The sequence below is a fragment of the Scomber scombrus genome, chromosome 7 (genome assembly GCF_963691925.1).
Source record: "Scomber scombrus chromosome 7, fScoSco1.1, whole genome shotgun sequence".
NCBI classification, from domain to species: domain Eukaryota; kingdom Metazoa; phylum Chordata; class Actinopteri; order Scombriformes; family Scombridae; genus Scomber; species Scomber scombrus.
In genome coordinates this window covers 11,476,483-11,489,443 of record NC_084976.1, presented here as the reverse complement: position 1 = coordinate 11,489,443, position 12,961 = coordinate 11,476,483, and positions in this window count along the sequence as shown.

The following is a 12,961-nucleotide window of genomic DNA, read 5'->3' as shown; positions in this document are numbered from 1 at the left end:
CAATTATGAAGTTTCAGCTGGCCAAATTAGTATGAGTCAAATCAAGTAGATATCTTTCCACATTAGTCTTTTTAATGCCAAAGTCCTTCCTTTTGTTACTATACTTCTACTGCAGCTCAATGGGGAAACATTGTCTGAGGAAACTCAAAGAATTATATGCTAACGACTATAATGTAGAAGATATCCAGTTGACTAAATCAGACTTTTGAGGCCTCATATAATATACATATGCATTTTTGCACAAAAAATGTTTTGCCCCCATCACTAACACTGCAAGAACATTTGAAGAACCTTAAAATAGCCAGTATAAACAGGAGGAATTATTGCAGTGAGCAAAACTTCCTTCAGTGTTAATATGGACACCTGACTGTTGTTTTGAGACAGACTTAAAACTGAACCTATCCTTTAATGGCAACAGTCGTGACATTACAGAAAATAAGAAACTCTCCTGTGTTTGAGTATTCCTTTCAAAATTATATTGAAGTGCTGTTGAAGCATGAAAAATAACTATTTTTGATTAATCATTTGTCAAGCATAACTGCAATTAATGTCATTCCAGCATCATCTTGTTGGGTTTTAGTCTGTTAGTCAGAAAAAACAGACGTGACATCACCTTGTGGTGTAAGATTTTGATTAGACAAATATGTCAAAACGTGTAATGTAGAGAACAATGCTGGAAGAGGAGTGTCAGTCTTGTGGCCCATTTCAGGGTCATACGTCATACGATGCATGACAGATAATTTCTATGCCACTTTAGAAGCAGGTAAAGTTGTGCTACAAATCCCTTCTTCTAATAAAACATGAATTGGGAAAATAATCAACAGATAAATATAACACAGGCTGCTTTTCCTTTGTTTTATGCCTCAGTGTTGGCCTCCCAAATGATTCTCAGCATGTTTGGACCACAATATGCACAGCCACACATCTGATGTACTGAAGGTCCCCATGTTACCTGATGGGGGCACTAGTGGATCATTGCTTGGTTTAGCTGGATCTAATCCATTACCTTTTATATTGTCAGCAGGGTGCAGAGGAAGTAGAACATGACAGGGAGGAGGAGTTCAACAAAATCACTTCTCTTGGTTTAATCACTGAAAGGTTAGTGATGGAACTGTTGTCATTTTATTTCAATTAAAACCAAGGGAAAAGAGTGTCATTATTGAAACCCCTTTTAGCCTTTCTTGACTCAAACTAGCTGACTAAGGCACCAGGAAATTAGATCTTGCTTCCATGTCGTCATCCACTTTCTTGGATCTGTCTTCATTGATGATTAAATAGTAGTGATACTTTGGCACAGGCTATATTTCATAATATTGTTAAAAGCTGGCTCTTTGTTCCTGAGGGACATATTAACCAGATTATACCAACAGGGCTGCATTGATCCTGTATTGAAAATCTGCAGACACAAATGCACATGTGACATGCACACAGACACACGTACACACATATTCCTCAACCTGGATACCGGTCTTGTCAATGTAAAGATGAGAAATCCCGTTTCCACTGCACACAACAGCTTTCTTTACAATCTTAAGTGCTGCTGCATGGTCTATTCACATGTGCACCCAGCTTCACTGGATGAATCACACACAATCCTCAGGGAGTAAAGAAACTGCCTCCAAGTGCTATCAAGTGTTACCAGAACTTTAGTGTGCTGCAATATATCCCCCCTGACCTAGTTGCAGTTAGATCAACTTTTTGCAACTTTTTCCATGCAAATCAATAAATATAAATGTGTGAAAACCAGGCATACTGAAATTAACAGAGAAAGTTATTTAGAATAACTTCCTTTCACATCCCAATGACAGAAAACAAAAGAAAAGTTCACAGATGAAAAGGTCAATAGTTATATCTTCAGGCTGTTTGTGGCTGTCAGTGTTTTGACAGTAGAAAATCTGCATCTCATTTCTATTCAAGTCCCACGCACACGCCCTCCACAATGCCATGTGAATCAGTATGTGGATGTAATTAGTGTTTGCAAACAACATTCTTTGAGTGGCATTCAGTCAATGCAAGGACAAAAGAGATGTCAGTTAAGTCTGAGGTTATGTTGTCGAGAGAATCCATTGATGAATTCCAACTGACAGATGCTCTTGTAAATAAATGAGATTTCTCAGTATGCTAGGTTTCTTCATCAGACCAAAACAAGGATTAAATAATTTATTTTCTGCAATACACCACTGTTAGTTCTGTTAATGTGGAGGCAACAGCACAGTCATCTGCAAATAGAGTTAATGTCTGTCTTATTGACAGTGAAGCCAGGTGTTCATGATAGTCATTATTACATTTGTGTACTAATGTCACTAAGATTCTCATTTCACATCTCACAGTCATTTATTCACTGTAATTCTTAAATTAGATTTAATGTTTTGTTTTTAGTTTTTTCTATTTGTGTTAAATAAGTTTTCCTGCTTTTCATCTGTTGAATTCTTTGAACCTGCAGTTAAGTACGGAAACCTCAGCATGCAGCTTGCAGCAATGAGGCTTTACACAAGTCAGTCATGATATGTCATAATTTTAAAACTGAACAATGTTGTACATATATTTCACATTATGTTTTTTAATTGCATACTTTAGTTAAACCTAGCAATATCATCAGTCTCAGTTAAAATGAGTTGGTCAGTGAACAGCAGCAGTACCCTATCTTTTCAGTAATAATGCTCATAACTTACTCACAAAGACAATTGCTGAGAGGCAAAAGTAAACACAGCAAGGAACTATTTGAACAAGTTACTGAGCCTAACAAACACCCCTGACATCTGACTGTTGCTGGAGGGCCATGCTGCAATTTTGAAAGGCTCTATTGATGTCATTATGGATGAGTCCAAGTCAAACCTAATGTCAATAAAAATAAGTTAAAGGTCAACTCTTAAGTCTATCTATGAGCAAGTCATCTGCTCTTCGAGTAGCATACTCTGATGCACATCCCATTCTATAAGAGATGTTTTATGTATTTATAGATTAAGATAACATTGTATCCAGAATCCAAAAATGAGTAGGCCCTTTTTTATTTTCATTGCACATTAAAATGGACTTTGCCATAAGTGGTATGTGTTTCCACTCAATTTCATGATCAAGCAGCTCAGCCCAGATTATGAAAAGTGTTTGTTTTTTTATATCAAACATTGACAGGCCTTTCCTTTTTTCCTGTCAATTACCCTTTTAGGTCTGGCCATTTCCCTTGCTCCCGCTTTGTATCTTTCTACAGAGAGAGAGAGAAACCTGATCAAAGGCTCCGCCTTAACTACTGACAGGCTCTGTTTGTTGTGCTCTCAAGATGTATGGAAGAAACATTTCTATTATTATGCTATTTACAGCATCAAGTCATCTAGAAACAGATGCAAAGTAGCAAAAGAAGAAAAGTATATAAAATGATATGCATATAAGACAAACTAAGAATAAAAGAAAAATATATACAAACATAAACACATTATGTGATTCTATTCTTGTGGATCCTCTATGTTATACACTGCATGGAACATTATTCTGACATATCTGCTGATACACAATCATGACTGATATGAATATAGTATTACTGGTAACTTCTAGTCCAGTACAATTATGAATGCATCTGCAACATCTGTCATACTTCACTTATTATTTGGTCTTTCTTACCTCTGTGCCTCATAAGAACATGCCTGGCACACAAATGATGTATAGTACTTGTCACATAACATGTGTCTCCTTATTTCGCATTATCAAAGTATATATCTAATCTTATACACAGACACAACACTCAGGTGGAGATATTATCATTATCTCTGATTCACTCCATGTCCTTCAGTCAATCAGTAATGCCTACAGGGGTCTACTCCTCAGAGGACATATCAACACATTGTGCAGCAGCCCTTGCACACTTCTAATAGAAGTAAACAGGCAGTTTTTCCCTATAACTGGGTAGTTTGGGTTAGTTTAGTATAGACTAATGACGTGTGTTTGTGCAGGAGATGAGTTTTTAGGACACCAGAGCTTCACTAATGTTTCATTCACATTGCAGATATTAAATGGGTTTTCTACCATATTTGTTTCTGAAGTCAAAGCATATCACTTTGCAAGCTGAAATCCATATCCTCTTGAGATATCCTTTCTTCTCTGGCTAAAACAGGCCTGATGGATTCTGTACTCTGTATTCTACCTGATAAAATAGCTCCATTCAGCCTGTCTCAGGTATAAAGGTTACTAATGATCTGTAGACACTACTATTCAGGTGCTTCACACACAACCTATTTTTCTCTGAATAATGGGCCCTATTTTTTTCAGCAGGCTTAAGAAACATACTTTGCCTCTAAATATTGTTAAAGCAGAATGGAGCAGACCATAGTCTGTATTTACAGCTCATTACTTCCATATTTGATATTTCTTCTGCTGAGCTTGGTGGTGGACAGTGTTCATTTTTCATCTATCACTGGGGGGAAATGAATGTCATGAGCGTCAACAAATACTGCATGATCGAAAACATCACTGAGACATGGCCTTCATCAACAAGGAACAAGCTAATCCTGCTTGTTGATGGATGTCAGTCAAGAATTTTCTGGGGCTGTTACCCTCGAAAATCTTGCACAGATCTAGTAGAATTTCATTTTCAAATATAAATATATATGTTTTTGTTTTGTTTTTTTAAATCTGCAGTTGTTTAACCAGATTATTAATCAATACACATTAATATCCTTCCTATTGTAATATGCACAATAAATCAGCCTCAGAGGCTGCAATTACATTAGTAATCCAGTTAGTATAAATGCATAAATATTATGACCATCAGCCTAATCATGACCTTTTACCATCAGCCTAATCATGACCTTTTATCATCAGCCTAATCATGACCTCTTACCATGACATTATTTACATATACACGTTGGAACATGTTCTTCAGTGTCACGACTTTTGCATGCTGTAATAAAATTAAATCTGCATTTTTGACCACTTGGAGGCAGCAGAACAAGCTGTACATGCAACATTGTCATATTATCATATTACCTTATAAAGTTGCTATGGTGTTAGAGAAACTGAGCTATTCCATTATACACTATAGACACTTGTGTTTGTGTTTTTGCTTTTTATGTTTGTTTGTTTTTTTGTTTTTGTGTTTTTATTGATTCAAATCAGAAGCATCAGTAAATATTTATTCATTCCAGCTTCTTGTCTTCTTTGAATCTTTAGAAGCCCTTTTTTCCCCCCAGCTGCATTTGATGTGGATATGACAAATATGCATGACTTCAGCTACTGATAACACATCACATGCAGGTACTCGTATGCAATATCTTGTGTGTGGAAACACAATTCGCATCTCAGTAAAATTCCACAACAGTCCCTGATGCCTGAAAAAACAAATAAACAGCAGGGGGGTTTCAGTTTGTATGAATACATTTTCAAATATATTGATCTTTTATTCACACAGAAGGAAAAAAAAAATTCTTGAAGTGGGGATCTAAAAATAGAGTCAGAAAGTGCACTTAAGGCAAGATTAAATGATGATGAGTACCATCTTTGGTGCATTTAGTTTGAAGTAAGCAGCATTACAGATTCGAAAATACAATGCATACAATAATACAATCCTTCCAAGTATTTATAAACATAACATAGTTATCAAGTAAAGTGTGATCTTGAAGGATCTGGGATTGAAAGCATGTTGATAACCCAGAAGGACAACAGTGAAATAACATTTCCAAATTCCAAATATGCCTTATTCATGACACATTTGCACAGATGTGAGGTTAAAAATGTAAGGAAGACAATAATTGCAAATGAGATATGTTTGCATTTTAATGAGCAACCTTTCAAAAACCTCCACAAATAAATGTCTTCAGTTTAGTACAAGTCATTCATTTAAAAAATCATTATCAGATTATCTACTTGGCTTATTACTCTATGTTCATCCTTTCATATTATGGAGAACATATGGCTATAACTCAATTCACTCCTATTTCAACAATATCTTTTTATTGATCATATGTGTAAATGAGTCTCAAAATTAACATTCTACCCGACAGTCTCAGTGATATGACTTACTTTTGACAAGAGGCTCAGCAAATAAAGGAAGACGCAATCGACACATTATTCCAATGCACTTCTTTATCTGACCATATCTACCATAGGTAATTGGTGCCAAAGGAAAAGGTATCTTGTGACTTTTACTTTCGTGTTTGTTTTTTTATGATGCTGGCTCTTTACAGTTTTCTTGTGCAGGCCCTTCCAATCCTTCAATCCTTCACCTTTCCCATGACCTTTTGGGACCTATAGGGATGGATTTAAAAGCATAGATACAGAAATCCGTGTGTGTGTGTTAAGCCCTCAATTTTCCATTGCTGTAATTCTGCTGTCTCTTTCAATCAAATCTCTGCAGTTTTCAACAGTCATAAAATATACAGCATAAGGACCTTTATCATCAGCAGCAGTGCCTTTTTATACTGAATGTGTGTATTTGTATGTGTGTATTGCTCTTTACTCTTTTTTTGAAACACACTGCATTTCCAGTGGCATTCAACTAAAATTAAACTTTTCCAAACCAGAAGTGAGAAAAACACACACCCTATAACCACAGAAATTTGATTTTGACAGCATTACAAGTTCAAGAAACTGAATATTTTATTTAAATCAGTCGACATTCTGACATTTGGTGGTGGTACCTATCAACTGACATTAAATGGCATATTGAAATGAATTAAATTACTCAGTATTCATGATTACAACGATGAAGTCATCAGACCAGCTAAAAATAGACATTTGATATCAATCGACTTATCTCAGTGTCAAGCTGGCCATAAATGAGGTACTATAGGGAGTTGTCTATTTATGCAGTAACAAGCTAAAACTGAGCTCTGGAGCAGACTTCCACTGACACCCCACTTGTCAAAGTCCACTTGTAGTCATAGAAACTGACACAAAAGAGATGTTTCTGGAGAGACATGCTGAGAGTCAGCAGTAGGAACAAATTATATTAAAAACTGAACATATGCTGGGTTCTTTGGACAAGAGACTGTGTATATGAATTTATATTGGAACAATAAAAGCTGCTCTAATCACTTTTTTATATTAATAATGAATCAAATTACTATGTGTACAGTATATGGAGGGGTGAATATCAAACAACATTGCAGCTCCCCTCATATTTATGTTCTTTTTGGCATAAAACCGGCGAAGTTAGCAACAAGCAGGGGAACACAATTATGTCATTTAAAATGGGATTTACACTAACATTGTTGTACAGTGCAGCGATATGTGTTCCCAAAAAAATCTAGATTTATACACTAAAGTGATGATACAATTATTGCATTCATCTTAAGTAGGATATTTTAGAGTTTAGTTCTTCTGCGCCTATGTTGGTGTTGTACACATCAACAGCAAAACAGTACACCCAGATTTGTTGACTGCAACTATCCAGCCTCATCTAAATGCAAGGTCTTGGATGAAATTAAATGCATCGCAGTGTGAAATAGAAGCAGTTTTTTTCGTCAATATTTCAGTTTGACAACTGGGTTGAATATAGCCCGCAGTGTTGGGATACTGGAGGAGAGTGACAGGTGAATTGACTGCTGGATGATTAATTTTTTCTGGCAAAGATCCACACTTCCTCAAGTGTCACTGGAAAAGAGTTTTTTTTATGACAGCAGTGGATGACTTTTAATTGCTTAATTTTCATTTCCGCCTAGCTCACTAGAAGGCAACAGATTAAAAAATTCTAGATAAATATAAATGCTCATCAAACTTCTGACTGTGGGTGACAAGAGACCAGCTTTTGATGTCTAGAGAATAGGAGGGGGAAATGTCATTAGGAACGTCTATATCTGGTGTCACAAAGTTTCATTTTACGTACCAATGTCACCAATCCAATGCAATTGTGTTGTTTTGTAATAGTTTTCCAACTCTAAGGGAAATTAGTAAATGTATGGGTTACTATGGATGTTATACCTGCTGTGGATACAATTTAGCACGTGAAATACTTGTAAATGATGTAAGTCAGACGACAAACAGACTATGTTGTAGTTTGACATCAGTCTTTTGAAAACTAGGATTAGATGGATAGGTGCATGAAAAGGTGATCAAACAGATGACTCTAATCTGTTTTAAAATCCACATTTCCCCCCATGTCATTCCCTGTTTAAGGCTACCATGAAGGCTGGAGGCTTTTTCTGAACACCAAGACCTCAACCTGGTTGTCAAGTCTATCACCATAACCCAAGCAGCTGTGCCCCTTTAATCATGCTAGCTAGTCAGCTGTGTACAGTATTTTAGGACATGACAATATTTCTTGTCTGAGCAATGTCCTCCTACAGAAGGCTGATAAGAGTGAAGGCGGGCACAAAGAGTTGTGGGCCCTATACAACTAAACTATGCCAAGCTTGCTTGCTAATTTCTATCATTCAAGTGTATTCTCCATGCAGAGGACATCTGGACAATGAAGCTCAGGGGCTTAGCAAGATTATTACACCAAGTTTTTGCTCTGCTGAGGTTTTGAATCTGGACAATGCACCATTTTGGAGGTCATTTTTCACATGAGTTCTTATGAAGACAGATGTTCAATGGTATTTTCTACAGCACTATTCTTGTTGCAGAGCTGATCCCTGACTGTTAATTTAGAATGTAAAAATGATTTGCTGTGGAAACACTGGTCCAAAATTGTCAAACTAACACTGCAAGAAGTGCTTTGAGTTTGATGGTGGGAAAACAAACCTTAAAAGTGTGTTGCCATAGTCCCCACGAATCTCTTTCATCTTTCCTTTCACTTATGATATGGAACCCAGCAACATTTTAATGCCTTAATTCTGGGAAATGTGAAAAGTTTGAATAGAGCTTAATGGCAGGCAACTTATTTTCTTGTCTGTGAGACTTGGCTTGTAGCCTGGTGCTCAAATCTGATCATCCAATTGTAATGTCTATGAAAATGCTACACCCGCTGGTTCAAATAACTATGTATAATGTGAGAGAGGTTATTATCGCCTTACTTTACTGCCTCCCTCAGCTGTAGGCAGCTACAAGAAGAGTAAACATTGGACTTATATTTGGCAGGTGGGCAGAAACACAAGTCCATAAAAATCTTAATGCTGCCACATTTGACGTATAAGCTTTTTAAGGCGGTATCAATGTGTATCAGTGTTGTGTTTAAGCTATGGTTACACTGCATTCAAGTGGCCAAAAAAAATAATTAATATAGGTTTAAGTATAACAAAAAGGAATTTTATTAAAATGAAAAAATGTGGACATAAAGAATGTATTATGGTAATTAACCCGCCATTTTTTGTGACTTTTAAAATGTTAAAATACGCCACATGCATTATAGCAGATTTGATATTTTAGTCAACCTGCAGAGCAGATTAAATGTGGAAAATGTTGCTAATGGAAGAGTGTGTTGATTTCCATTTCCCTTCTGTCTCCTCTAATGGTTTTGATGTTTAAACTGATTTACAATTCAAAAATGGTTATGATGTAACTCGCTGAAAGAACATTGCTTGGCTTCAGACAAGTAATCATTGGACATGTGGGGATTGTTCAGACACAGATTCACAGAGAACAACTGAGACTCTTATTTTCTTCTGGATAATTCTAGCAAAAAGAGTACTGTTTTATGACAATAAACACTGCAGATAGCAACTCGCTTAAATACACCTGTATCTGTATACAGGTGTATTTAGGTAAGCTGCTAACTGTAATTTTAATTGTATTGTCCAGTCTATAAGCAGAGTAAAAAGGCAGATATTTACTGTAATTAGCTACTAAATGAAATGCACCTGTACATGTTGCTGTCCTGCACTGTCACCTGAGGCAGTGTTTTTTACAAACAGCCTGCACAAACAATAAAACAGTTTTATGAAACAATAATGGAGAGTGCTTGCCTATTTTTATACAGGATTTCATTCTTAACTTTGTAGTTCTACTTTTTTGTGTGTAGAGTCTTACATGTGTGCAAAGTGACAAGTACATATGAGCATGTGAGAGGTAGGCTACTTGAGAGTAGTTTTACCTTTCTTTCCAGAGAGCACTAGCTGGATATTTTGAGGAGTTTGAACAGGAGTTTGAAAATTGTAAGGCAACTAGATATCAAAGACTCTGATTGTTCACTCAGCTTTTGACACTTCCAAAAAAGGCTCATGAGGCTTATTTTTCGGTGGTAAATTAGTCGCAAGTCGTACTTTTAACGTGCCTCACATACTTTAGCCCTGTAATGGAAAAGAAGCCTTTTGTGCATTTTGACAGTCTTTTTGTTTTTGGCTTTTCTTTAAAATGTGATTATTGTTTATGGGATTCTCATGATGTTTTGTCCATCTGCCACCATACCTCCCTCAAGAGACCTTCAGTTCTGATCATTGACTTAGATATAAACACCTGGCATTTGATTTCCTACACCTGTTTGACACATGTGTTTCTTACCCTTCAAGATGGTCATGTAACAATAACATGAAATACTATAAATAAATGTTGTCAAGGTAACTAGCAATGCCTCAACAGAAAGGATCCAACCATCTAACAACTATCTCTGTCAGGGAGGAAAAGCAGGCATTCACAGGAAATTTGCCAATGCCACCCTGAAAAATGAGTGGAGATAACAAGTTGAAGATCATACTTTTTTATTAAATACTGTAGATACAGTGGGCACACAGAAATAGCACCATTCTACCAGACGGATTCACACACACACACACACACACACACACACACACACACACACACACACACACACACACACACACACACACACACACACACACACACACACACACACACACACACACACACACACACACACACACAAACCCATTTGGTTTGGGGTCATTGCATTGCCATTGCTGCAAGAATTTTGGAAGCTGCATACGCACACATTGTTGTTGCAGCCACTGCCTTAAGCCTTATCACCCAGAAGCAGAAACAAGAAGTATGATGTTAAAATCATTGCCTGCCATGCCAACTGGAGGTCATGGAGTGCTGAAGCCAACAGAACCCCATTATCTGCAAAGAGCACAGAAGCAATCCTGAGGTCCCCAAACTGAACAACTCCACGCCCTGACAGCTCTGTTTCTTTCTGTTTCCAAGACATGTGGCACCAAATCTGACCAAGAAAAAGTACAAAGTTGATCATTGATCTTTGGCCCAAGGTGTCCTGTTACCAGGTACACTAGGAACAACCTTATGCTTGAACAAGGTGTTTGTTATGGCAAATCCATAGCTAACACAGGAGTCCAATAACAATGTGCCACTTGATTTCAGATCAGGCAGGCTGTTCCACCCAGTCATCCCCCTCCAGGTGTCTCTGTCACTGGCCATATAAGCATTGAAGTCCCCCAGCAGAACTATGGCTGTACCCCCACCCCGGTGCCTCACCTAAAGACTCCAAGAAGACTGGTTACTCCCGGAAACACGTAGTTACAAAGAGACAACCCTCTCGTTTCGCAAGGAGAACTCCAACAGTGCTGTGTTCAGCCAGACTCCAGAAGGGTGCCCCAGTGTCCCTCTTCTGGGCAAGGTTCCCACAAGCCTAAGTATCTGTTTCAATGAGGTGTAATCATTCTTGGTCTGGACCCTCACCTGTGACCAGGGGCTATCAGGGGCTATTTGGTAACACAGCTCCCAGGTTCAAAGGGACACTCAAACTCTAGAATATATATAGTTATTTAAATATGCAATTTGAAGAATAAAGTTTTGACCTGAGCCTTTGCTATTATTTTTACACTATGATTGAGATTGTGGCTTTGGTTTTTTGTCATGTCCTGGTGACCAAAATGTAATAAATCACCTGGACTCTCACTAATAGTGTTCACAGACTGTTGAGTCATTATAGACTTTAGTGCATATGCAACCAAACACAGGCAGACATAGCTATGTGTGTCTTCACTACATAAGCGCACTCTCACTGTAAGCACACATACTTGCTGATAACAGAAAATCTAATATAGCAAAAAAAGTGCAATTAAAAACACCTCTGCTCTAGTACCATTAAAAATAGGCATTTTAGCCACCAAAAAAAATTAACACCACCACCACCACCACCACCACCACGGGAGTTGCTCCTTGTGGGGCTCATTTTCAGCCAACAAGGTGGAAGCACTTGCATTTCCTGGCAGGCTGTGACCAAAGGGGGTTACATAAGTGAAAATTAGAAAAGGAGAGGGACAGGGAAAGTGATGAAATTGAGAGAGAGTGAAGGAAAAATGGAAAGCTGGGAAAAGTTTCATGAGAAAAAGATAGGGACAGAAGCTTTGGTGATGGAGGAAGAGAGTGACAGAGGCACAGCAGTACAACATATTTGTTTAGTTGGAAAATAAAGGGCAGCAGCTGATTGCCTCACCCTTTCTGTAATGTAATGCAGCAAAAAGAAGATGGTGGGAGTGAAAGAGAAAATGTCCCACGACCACAGTCAGGCTGTTCTCATTCTGTCATGACACACACACACACACACACACACACACACACACACACACACACACACACACACACACACACACACACACACACACACACACACACACACACACACACACACACACACACACACACACACACACACACACACGGTGGAGCAGGTACATAAGGCTGTCACATCACCTTCTCCCCATTTCAAAGAGTGATAAAAAATGAAGTGCTCGCATTCACCACCTGATTCTATTTCAATTTCACACAACTGCTATTTATTGTTCATTTTCATTAATATTCCAAGTTTGTGTTTTATGATTCATATCAATACTAAGGTTTAAGGTTTGCTACAAGGTAGTGTATTCAAAATTCCAGGTGGACTGAACTGAAGGAAAAAATACCCCCTAATTAGTTGTTAAGGGTAAATTAGAATATCTCACACTTTGTGACTGTGAATGGAGGGCTTTTTTCCCTCTGATGCCATGGTGAAGCTGTGAATAATTGAAGTCATTTTCAAAGAGAAGAAGTGTGAAAATTATGGCAGCAGCAAAAAACTAAGCTCTTTTTATTCTTTCTTCCTCCTGCTTTGAATTTAAATACTCACACCTTGCATATCGTT